The sequence below is a fragment of the Osmerus eperlanus genome, chromosome 3 (genome assembly GCF_963692335.1).
Source record: "Osmerus eperlanus chromosome 3, fOsmEpe2.1, whole genome shotgun sequence".
NCBI classification, from domain to species: domain Eukaryota; kingdom Metazoa; phylum Chordata; class Actinopteri; order Osmeriformes; family Osmeridae; genus Osmerus; species Osmerus eperlanus.
The window spans coordinates 14,494,321-14,506,278 of NC_085020.1; the positions used below are offsets into that span (position 1 = coordinate 14,494,321).

Consider the following 11,958-nt stretch of genomic DNA (forward strand, 5'->3'; position numbering starts at 1 on the left):
TTTAATTAGTAAGACAGATTCAGTGAATTGTAGTTGCAGTGCGGCCATACACAAACAAATAGACAAGGAGGTCAAACAAATGCCGAGCAAGCTATAACCCTTAAGGCTAGTTTTTGCTTTTGTGGACGGCGTTTCAAATTTATGTACTGTACATACCTACGGTTGGGTTATTCTATCTTTAGCTACATGTCATTGTTGATGTAATTTTGTTTGTTCGTTCCAAGTTTTTCTGACGGTCTTCACATCGTAAGTTATTCTTTTCCAAACTGTAGCTAGGTAGCCTAGTTTGCTGCACAGATAGAGCTACCTAGCATTAAACAAGTAGCAATGGTACCATGGTTGTTTTGCTTGCTAGCTTTGTTTGGGTTCATGGTTTGATCGTTTAGGAGTTCCATTGAAAGCCTATAGAGCTACAATACGTTTGTAATCGGCATGTTGTACTATGCTGCACGATTTCCCATCTCTTGATAACATTTTATATTTGTATCAATTTTATACACTAAATTGCCAAAGTATTCGCTCGGTTGCCTTTACACGCTCATGAACGTGAGTGACATCTCATTCTTAAACCATAGGATATGATGTCGGACCACCCTTTGTAGCTATAATAGTTTCAACTCGTCTAGGAAGGCTTTCCACAAGGTTTAAGAGGTTTATGGAAATGTTTTACCATTCTTCCAGAAGTGCATTTGTGAGGTCCAACATTGATGTGGAACAAGAAGGTTTGGCTCGCAGTCCCTGCTCTAATTCATCCCAAAGGTGTTGTATTGGGTTGAGGTCAGGACTGTGTGCAGGCCACTCAAGTTCGTCCACACCAATCTCGCTCATCCATGTGTTTATGGGCCTTGCTTTGTGCACTGTTGCACAGTCATGTTAGAACAGGAACGGGCCATCTCCAAACTGTTCCCACAAAGTTTGGAGCATGAAATTGTCAAAATGTTGGTGAATTATTGCATTTCAGGAAATTAACTTATGGGTAGGAAATATTTAATGGATTGGGCTCGGCGGGGTATTTTGTCATCCATCCATTCCTACTCCATGCTCTTGATTATGTAATTGACCTACAGGTACATCTTCTAGGCTATGTTTATTTGTTTTAATTTTCTAATGTGAGTCAGTGGCTTGGCAGTATTTTAACAGTAAGGTTTGGCTATTTGTTTTAAACTGTGATGATTCTTTTGATGAAACATGAATTTAAAGTAAAAACCATTTGCAAGATAAATTGTTCTCAATTGGTCTTAATTTGTATTTATAGTCGAGTCCGTTTCTCTGTTTACATTTTACAGACTCAAATTTGAATGTAGACAGTGTAAATTGAATAAAGGTAAATAATGGATGTCTAAATATTTTTTTTAAGTACAGAGATTGGTGTTTTGAGAATCCTAACCATTTCAATATTTTCTTAAAGGTCTGTATACTAGAACTGTTGAGTATGAAGTTATGATAATGTAAGACTATGAAATTGTTAAGCAGTAGTGTGGTATGTTACATTTTATAGTTTTTGATGGTTTTTCTATGTGTTTTTTAGATGCCATGTTCCAGCAAGAGATCCAGGGACCAAGGATCCACTGTTGAGGTTAGACTTCCTTGTGGGAAAAAATGCTAAACCAGTGTGTTTAAGTGATAAGATTAATTGAGAAAAATGAATGTGAATGAGCATTTTTAACAACGTCTTTGTTACGGACCCATGTTTAAAATGTCCTAATTCAGTCTGTATAGTTGTGGTTGTGTGTTTTTTCTTTTCTCCCCTCTTTCTTTCTATTCGCTGCATGCAGGTATGGTCTAGTCAGCGTTTGTTGGCGGTTGGCTATCAGTCTCCCTATCTCGTGATTGGCAATCAGCCGCGCACTTCCAATCAGCAGTTTAGTTGTCAACATAAAATTACCACACTGGTCAGCTGTTTCAGAGATTGCTTTGGAAAGTTGCTTGTTTAGAGAGTTGTCAAGTCAGAGAGACTTCTTGTTGAAATCATTGTAAATGTTGTTATTATTTTGTTAGAATGGTTTGCTTCATAGTGAACCCTTTTAATAGAGCAGTTATTTTGATATTGTGCTTTAGGTTGGTTTGTTTTTGTTCACTGCACACGGGGCTTTGGAATAGGTAAGCTGCCCTTCATGGGCATACACCATCACACAGCGAACCTGTGTTAACACACTAGGTAAGGAATGGTGCCACCCCATGTATGTTTAGTCTAGGTAAGTTTATGTGTTTACTAGATAAGATACTTTTTGGTATTTGCTTTTGCTTTGGCATCATTCCATTGTTATTCCCCTGTGATGAATGTGCATTTTCCACACATTGCCATTACCTCCATGTTAGGCAAAGAGGGTTGTAACAGTAACTGACTACTGTTTGCATTAAGTGTTAGGGTTAAAGATGTATGTTCGGAAGTGAACTGTAGGGTCGTTAAAGTATAACAACAAAATACAGTTTATCATTTAACAGTGAGCAGAGGCTTCACTTGATTTCCTTAATGCTTGTTTTTTGTAAATGTTTAAATGGAATCAACTTCCCCTTTCTATCAGGCAGGCTCCTTCATTGTATTTAAAATAAAACTTAAAACACACCTATATGCACTAGGGTTTCCCACTACCTCTTGAGTTGTGATTTTACTTATTTAACTGTTATTGACTGTGTATTTTGTTTTTACAATGCATTTTATGGTGTCTTTTTTATAATTTTTTTGTGCTGTTCGGCACCTCGGTCAGCTTTTGCTGTGTTAGTGTGCTTTATAAATAAACTTACTTACTTAGTTAAATGCAGATTGATGCTGAACCTATTTTAATGTTGATGGCTACAGTTACTGTTTGAATCATGTATTAATAAATATGTTACTAATTTCATATGTCATGCTAATCAATAAAATTGTCCTCTTATGATAAACTTGGAGGACTGTGTTCCTGTATTGACAAAATACAGACCATGGCATTACAAATGTTTTCCCGTTTTGTATTGTATGAAATAAAATTGTCTTGAAGTTGCTGTCACTTATTTATGCACTACAATGTGTATGAAAAGTTGTAAACTTATTCTCTGCCCCATATCAAATAACCATATATTTTTGATGAGCAATAATAAAAAAAAATGTGTGATGTCACTGCTAATATCAGTAATGTACACTTGAAAAACTATATACCAATGTAGCTTTATGAAGACTGGTACTGCTGATGTGTAGTTATTCTTCCTTACTTGATAACTTTTCCCTGTTTTTCAGATGCCGAGGAAGAAGAACTGGCGGAAAGGGCGTCATCACTTGGCTGCTGCTGCAACATGTAGCGCCTTGTCTGATTTTTCTCTATCCACTGATCCCCACTCTACCCCTTGTGATATCCCATCTTCATCCCCCACCCCAAGCTTCACCTACTCTGATTTTCCTCCTCTTCCGACCTCTCGGTCATCTATCTTTAGGCCCTGTGACTCTCTTTCACAGTCTGTGCCTGTTGTGAGCTGTGATAATGTATCGCAGTCTCTTTCAAGGACCAGTGGAGCATCGTTCACACTGCCTCTGCAATCTATAAGGTGTGCAGCCATTGGGGCATACTGTTCTCACGGTGAAACTCTCAGTCACCAAGGAAAAAAACTTGATACAAACCTTGCAAACTTTTGTACAAAACTGTGCAACGCTGAAAACTTTGAAATGAAACTTGATACAAATCTTGCAAACTTTGAAACGTACACTATTGTAATACCTGATGAAATTAAAACTATCAAAAGTCATTCAACAAACTCTGTTGAATACATGAACAGTGGTGAGCTGTCCAACACCGTGCCTCCAAGCTGTCATAACAGGTATATACAAGGATCTTTTCATCAAGGACATGTGATGTTTGCAGAAAATGCAGGCGTACAATGTCTGACAAACAGTTTAACAGCAATGTTGATGAATGAACTGAAAGATGTGTGCACGTGGCAAAGTAGTGACCTTGATAATATTCTTGTGAATGGAAACAAGCTTTATACGTCAGTGCAGAACCGCAATCAGGTAAAACATACTCATCTTTTGGTAAGTGATTTGCCAAAGTCTCATGTGTTGCATAATGTTGATTTTACAATTAATCTTGGACAAGCATTTAGTGGCATAGTAGGAGTACATGATTATGATCCAGATTTGGCAGACATGTCAATAAGCCTTTATGAAGCACTGCAAAGAGTAGTACTAGAAGATGACAGCTGTTTTTTGACAATTAATAAAAGTACTTGTGCCATTATTAAACACACCAGTGGTTATGCAGTATTTGACTCCCACGCACGCAGCTATGATGGCCTTCTTCATCCAACAGGAAAAAGTGTTGTGTGTTTCTTTCAAACTTTTGAGGATATGTACAGCCATCACATTAATAGGCTTGCAAGTTCAATGAATGCCTTTGGAAAACCGTTTGAGGTAACTGGAATGAGCTTTACAATGAGATTAGAAGACGGCAACAACATAAACACTACAGCACTACACAAGTCTAGTACACGGAAACGCAATGCAAATGCCATGAAAGCACAAATAACGCCAGAGGTATTTGTTTATGTTCCCGAGAGCACTTTTGAAACACAAACAGAGTGTAGTCATGCATTGCCATTGCAAAATGAGAATTTCTTGTGTGAAAACGATAGGTCTATCAATGTTACTAGTGATGAAAGACTTTCAACGATGAAAAGTATTGATCTAAGTGTAGACAAATATAGTGAGTGTATTGGTAGCACATTGAACGTTGTTGTGGACTGTAGGGCTACTGCAACAACAGAAACAGAAAATATCTGTACACACACATTTCAAAAATGCGACTTGCATGAAACATATGGCAACGCTGTCAACACAGTTGATGAACTGGGTAAAAATAATGATGTCGTAATTGGTGACGTGATTCTGCCGACATGGACGTTTAATCCCTTAACATGTATTAATCAAAGTGCTTTATGTTCACAGTTAGATTTGCAAAATGTAAATAATAATGTGTCGACCAGAATTCAACCAAACACTGTATTAAGTTATCCATGTGAGTCAAAAGCTATTAAAAAGGATGGTAACTGCTTATTCCGGTCATTGGCAATGGCACTTTGCGGCAATGAAAGCCCTCACATGAAAATACGCAAACATGTGGTAAGACACTTAATGAAAAATGAGCAAACATTTAAAAGGTTTCTTAGAGCTGAATACACCTCTGTAGAACAATACATACAGTCTTCACGAATGATGTATGCAAATACGTGGGGCACAGAATTAAAAAATTATGACGGCAGCAGATTTGTTTCATACTGACATCTACACATTTAATTCACACCGCTGGAACATGTACAAAAGTCTTTCAAGAACGAATGACGATGCCATATATTTGAACCATGTAAATGGAAACCATTATGAATTGGTAACTTGTGTAACAGATACACATTCTGAAGGTACATGTGCATCATTGTGTCAAGCAAAAAACCCTGTACCAATGTGTAATGTACATTTGAGGAAAAGGCCATCAACAACAGCCATTGGTCAAATACAACTATCACAAGATAAAGCAGCCATTAAGAAGCAAAAATATCAGAATGACATTCAATTCCGACAAAATCGCATTATGTTGGCAAAGAAATTGTATGCGACAAATGAGAAATACAGAAAAACACAATTGCAATCCAGCCGAGATAAGTACAGAACTAATGAAGAGTTCCGTTTTAAACTGCAAGAATACAGTCAGGCAAAGTACACAAAAGATGAAGACTTTCAAACTAAAGTTAAAGAATTTAGCAAGAACAAATACAATTGTGATGCATACTTTCAAAGCAGTGTAAAAACACAAAGCATGCAAACATATATCAATAAGAAAAATCTGACATATTCCATGGATTTTGTCATAGAATCCTTTAGAAAAAATGTCCAAGAAGGCCCTCGATTTGTTTGCTCAGCTTGTCATCGCCAGCTTTTTCGAAAGCAAGTCATTGAATGTAAACATGATCGCTACACAACCAGTCCAACAGTTGCTGCTTTGGCAAAACAGTGCATTACAGATACATATTTACAGACTTGTAATGAAGACTGTGATAATAACTGCACTGCACATATTCAATCGTCTAAGTTGTGGATATGTCACACATGTCACCGTAAAATTGGTGCTGGTAGAATGCCTCAAGAAAGTGTAGCCAACAATTTGCATTTGGAAGCCATTCCTTCTCAGCTACAGTGCTTAAATTCACTTGAGCAACACTTAATAGCGAAACATATTCCTTTTATGAAACTGTTGGCATTACCAAAGGGCGGACAAAATGGTTGCCATGGACCTGTCGTATGTGTTCCATCTAATGTCGATCAAGTAACAAACATGCTCCCACGAAATGATGGAAATGATTTAATGTTACGAATTAAACTAAAACGCAAATTAACATACAAGGGGCATTATGAATATAAACATGTCCATACAAACCATGTCTATAATGCGTTGGAGTACTTAAAGTTAAATAACAAATGGTATCATGACATTAGCATTAATAATGAATGGGTTAACCCTCTGGACAAAATTAACGATGTGCAAGTCAGTGATCATGAACATATGGAAATATGCGATAATACCAACACACCATCTCAAGTTGATGCAACTGTTGGACTTTTAAATAAGAACAATGAAATATGTGATAACGCTGTGTCAATACATACAACAAGCGTTTCTAACGAAAGAAAAAAGAACAAAACGGAAAATGATTCCGAAAGTGATGATCCTGAAGAAGAGTTGACATACACTGAACAAACACATGGAATGTTTCTAGACACATGTTTACAACCAGTAGATATTGCACAAGAAGTTTTGGATCAACATTTTGACTCTGTGTTATCAGTTGCCCCTGCTGAGAAGAATCATCCCATTAAACTGTTAGAAGATGCTACAAATGAAGGAAAATGTTTTCCTATGTTATACCCCACGGGAGCTCCTACTTTTCATGACCCTCGCAAAGAAAGAATAACCCTGGCAAAATATTTAAATACACGTTTACTGAATGCTGATGGCAGATTTGCTAAAAACACAGACTTCATATTCTATGCCCAGTACATATCAGAAGTACAACAAGTTCTTTCAAATGTTTCAATTGCCATGCGCAAAGGTTCAGGCACTGAATTGACTCACAAAGAGCAACCCAATTTGTTAACTGATGCAGAATCTTTAAAACGAGTGTTAAAAAACGACGAAGGCTACAAGTTCTTAAGACCTATACGTGGAACACCCCCCTTTTGGCAATCTGCACAAAAAGATCTGTTTGCTATGATACGACAACTAGGAATCCCCACATGGTTTTGTTCATTTTCCTCAGCTGACATGCGCTGGCCTGAAATGATAACAACACTCAGTCATGAACAAAATAAAAATGTGCCTATTGATGAACTGACTTGGTCAGAGAAATGTGCATTGTTGAAACAAAACCCAGTTACAGCTGCAAGAATGTTTGACCACAGATGGCACAGTTTCTTAAAAGATGTGATTATGTCTCCAGCTGCTCCTATTGGAAAAATATCAGACTACTTTTACCGTGTAGAATTTCAAAACAGAGGCTCCCCTCACTGTCATTGCTTATTCTGGGTGGAATCAGCCCCTCAAATTGACAAAGACCCTGATGAGAAAGTTGTAGACTTTATTGACAAATATGTATCTTGTGAACTGCCATCATCAGATGATGATGAACTGTGTGAGATTGTAAACACTGTGCAAAAACATAGCACTAAGCACTCAAAAACCTGTAGGAAAAAAAAAACTGAATGTCGGTTTAACTTTCCACGACCCCCATCTTGTCGAACATTTATTGATCGTATTTTCCAACCTGCAAAAAGTCAACCACAAGTAGTTCAAAGTGACTTACGTGACTCTGCAATGCCCATGCAAGAACACAATAACACTGAAGAAAACTTGAATGTCACTTATGCACAAAATCAATGCAATACAGAACAATCACATCAACCAATGAATGAGGAAGACGAATTGAGAAAACTGATGACACCAGACGTGGCTGAAAAGATGTTGAAAATGGTCAGAACAACTTTACTAAATAGTGACCAAACATTTGAATCGACAGAGGAACTGTTTGAAAGCATCGGCATTTCACAATTGCTTTTTGAAATAGCAAATTCACAACTAACCAATAAAACCAGCGTTGTTTTAAAAAGAAAGCCCGGTGACATTTGGATTAACCAATTCAACAAAGACCTGTTAAGAGCTTGGAATGCCAATATGGATATTCAGTACATTGTGGATGCATATTCTTGTGTAGTGTACATTATTTCTTATATATCCAAAGCAGAGAGAGAAATGGGATTGTTACTCGATTGTGCACAAAAAGAAGGACATAAAGGCAATCTGGATGCCAAAGCTGCATTCAAATCACTCGGCAGTGTTTACCTTCATAATAGAGAAGTGTCTGCACAAGAAGCAGTATATCGACTAACTGGAATGCATTTAAAGGAATGCTCACGCAAAGTAACTTTCATACCAACAGGAGAACACCCTATGCGCATGAGTTTACCTCTCAGTGTATTGCGAGACAGAAAACAAAATGACAACAATGAACATAACACTATATGGATGACAAGTGTGATAGACAGGTATAAACATAGACCACAATCACCACTGTTTCAAAACATGTGCCTTGCCACGTTTTGCTCGGAATATCGAGTCTTGAGTCAAAGTGAAGTCCCAGCTAATCCAAGCGAATGTGTCGTTCAACTTCAGGACAATTCTGGCCACATCAGAAAAAGAACACGCACGGAACCAGCTGTTATTAGATATGCAAGACTGTCACCCACAAAAGATACAGAAAAATATCATCAAAGCCAGTTACAATTGTTTTTGCCCCACTATGAAGACTGTCAGTTGAAACCACATCCTTTTGTAACATACGAAGATTTTTACAATGTTGGAATTGTACGTGACTTCAGTGATGACATAGACAAAGTTAAAGAAATTGTTGAGAATAATAGGTCCTTGTATGAACAAAATTCTGACAAACTAGATGATGCTCAACTCATTATGGAACAGCAGGTTGATTTGGATGATGCATGGGCACAGATTTGCCCCCAGTCTGAAATGGAACGCCTTCAATGTTTACAATCCCAGGAGGTTATGCACAATAAAACTGATTTACAACCCATTTCAGAAAATATTCCAGACCTGACAGAAACTTTGCCTATGACTGGTAACATAGAAGTTAGAAAAACATTCATGACTAAAGAAGCAGCATGGAACATAATGAGATCTTTAAATGATGAGCAAGCGCGCATATTTTACAAACTACGTCAGTGGAGTTTAGAAACAGTATGGGGACGAAAACCACAACAAATACACCTTTTTGTCACTGGTGGAGCGGGCACAGGAAAAAGCCATTTGATTAAAGCCATACATTATGAGTTGTCTCGAATTTTAGCGCAACTATGTACAAACCCTGATGACACTACAGTGCTAATAACAGCTCCTACTGGCGTTGCCGCGTATAACATTGGTGCTGCTACCATACACAACACTTTTTGTATTGGCACAGATGTGCGATTACCTTACCAGCCGTTGGGTGAGGAAAAGATAAACTCTTTACGAGCTAAACTATCCAATTTACAATTACTGATCATTGATGAAATATCAATGGTAGACAACAGACTCTTTGCATACATTCACGGAAGACTAAGACAAATAAAACAATCCGGAGATCATTCTTTGTTTGGAAAAGTTAGCATGGTTGCTGTGGGAGATTTTTACCAGTTACCGCCTGTGAAAGGGAAACCTCTGTACAGTGATATGCCAGGACTGAACATTTGGAACGATCACTTTGAAATTGCACATTTGACACAAGTTGTGAGACAAAAAGATTAAACTTTTGCTGAGTTGCTAAATCGCATACGTGTCCATCAAAAATCAACTCCTATGTTGCCTACCGACGTTGAAATATTGAAGCAATGTGAAACAGGAGAAGTCTCGAATGCACTCCACATTTTTGCTACAAATAAACAAGTTTGCAATTACAACTGTCAAATGCTCAATTCAATTTGCCCAAATGCTATAACTATTGAAGCACAAGACTTTGAGCGTAATCCAAAAACAGGACGTATGGAAAGAAAGAATGGCCACCACACCAAAGTTTTTAATAGTTGTCTTAAGCCAAGTGTGAGTTTGGGTATATGATTATATTTGAGCATCATGCTGACTAAAAACATTGACGTTTTAGATGGACTCGTTAATGGTGCTTTTGGGACAGTTATCCAAATCATGTTTGATACGGACAAATACTTTCCCTCTGAAATACATGTTGAATTTGATGACAGTAAAATTGGACAACTGCAAAGAGCTAAAATAACTACAGCAAATAATACTCATCGAAACCTCACAATAATTAAACCTGTAGAGGACAGAGTCTCGAACAATGGTGGAATACGCCGTCAGTACCCAATACAATTAGCCTGGGGTCGTACCGTTCACAAAGTTCAAGGTCTTACAGTGAAAAGTGCAGTCGTAAACTTGAAAAAGATATTTGCACCAGGACAAGCTTATGTAGCTTTAAGTCGTGTGTCTTCGCTGTCAGGCTTAGTAATTGAAGACTTAAACGAGTCAAAGATTTATTGTAACAGCAACATCAAAGAAGTTCTTGCAACAATGGCTCCCTTCATCTCAAAAAACTCACCTTCAACCCCTCCATTATTCACAATAGCTTTTCATAACATTCAAAGTCTCAATGCACATTTTAACAACATGCAAGCAAACAACACTTTATTGATGTGTCAGTGCATTTGTGTGGCTGAAACGTGGCTTCAACCAAACTATCCAACCGAACATTTACTTTTACCTAATTTCACCTTCTATAACAACAGCCGTTACAATTGTTACAGTCCAATGAACATTATCACCGATACTTTAAAACATCAGGCAAACGGTGGTGTTGGAATACATTGTCAGACTGACCAAAACATTGAAGTCAAAACACCATGTAATACTAATCTAGAATCATTAGTCTTCCACGTTCCACAGTTTCAATTAATCGCTGCAGTTCTTTACAGACCCCAAACATACCATGTTGACTTATTCAAAGACAATTTATTACATCTCATTGACGAAATAAAAACTTTTCCTGGAGGAAAAATTATTATGGGGGATTTTAATGATAATCTTCATACTTCTAAAACAATACAAAGACTATTCGAACAACATCATTACATTCAATTAGTTCACTTTTCAACCACTGATGCTAACACTTTAATTGATCATGTATACACAAAAGATGTACAATTTCAAATATCAGTTGAATTGTTGTCAACATATTACAGTCACCATAATGCGATACTTATTCACATAAAGTAACCTATGAATTATCTGCTAAACAATGCATTTAAAAACAAAAGTCATAGCTTGTATAGTGAATGGACTGTGAAATACAAAACACATGAAAACATGCATTTCCTACAATGTAAGGAATGAGTTTTAGGCAACTTTAACCCATTAAATGTGATTCTGCAATTTTATCTCCCCATAGAACCTTCTGGCAACTACACGCACACACACACACACCACACACACACACACACACATACACACACACTGGTGTCCACTTGGCGACTAGATCCATCTTTGGCAGACTGTCACAGATCAACGTCCACTGTCGACCAGGTCCAGTCCCCCACACGACAGGGGATGTGTAATACCTTTCCCGTCAGCACACTAATCCTTGTGCTTTAAAATGTTGGTACATTCAACCACACCAACATCTGAATACTTTCCCACCCCCAGTACCACATCAGGTAAGATTTATTGCACATTTCATTAGTTTTTACTTTAATAAAGCCCACATTGTAAAAAAAAACATTAATAAAATGTTAATGTTTCAGCAATCACCTCAGGCCTTCAAACCTTTTCAAGTACCACAGCTTCCATCATTCAAGAATCCGCGTCTGGCTACACTAAAGCAACAGCAATAATAAGGTAAATAATAAGGTTTACCTCATTACAATTACACAATTATTCT

The 11,958-nt window shown here is 37.4% G+C and overlaps 1 pseudogene; it reads left to right on the forward strand.

The window, feature by feature from the left end:
- Window positions 1-1,562: 1,562 nt before the first annotated feature.
- Window positions 1,563-11,635, forward strand: LOC134017005 (uncharacterized; annotated as a pseudogene).
- Window positions 11,636-11,958: the final 323 nt, after the last annotated feature.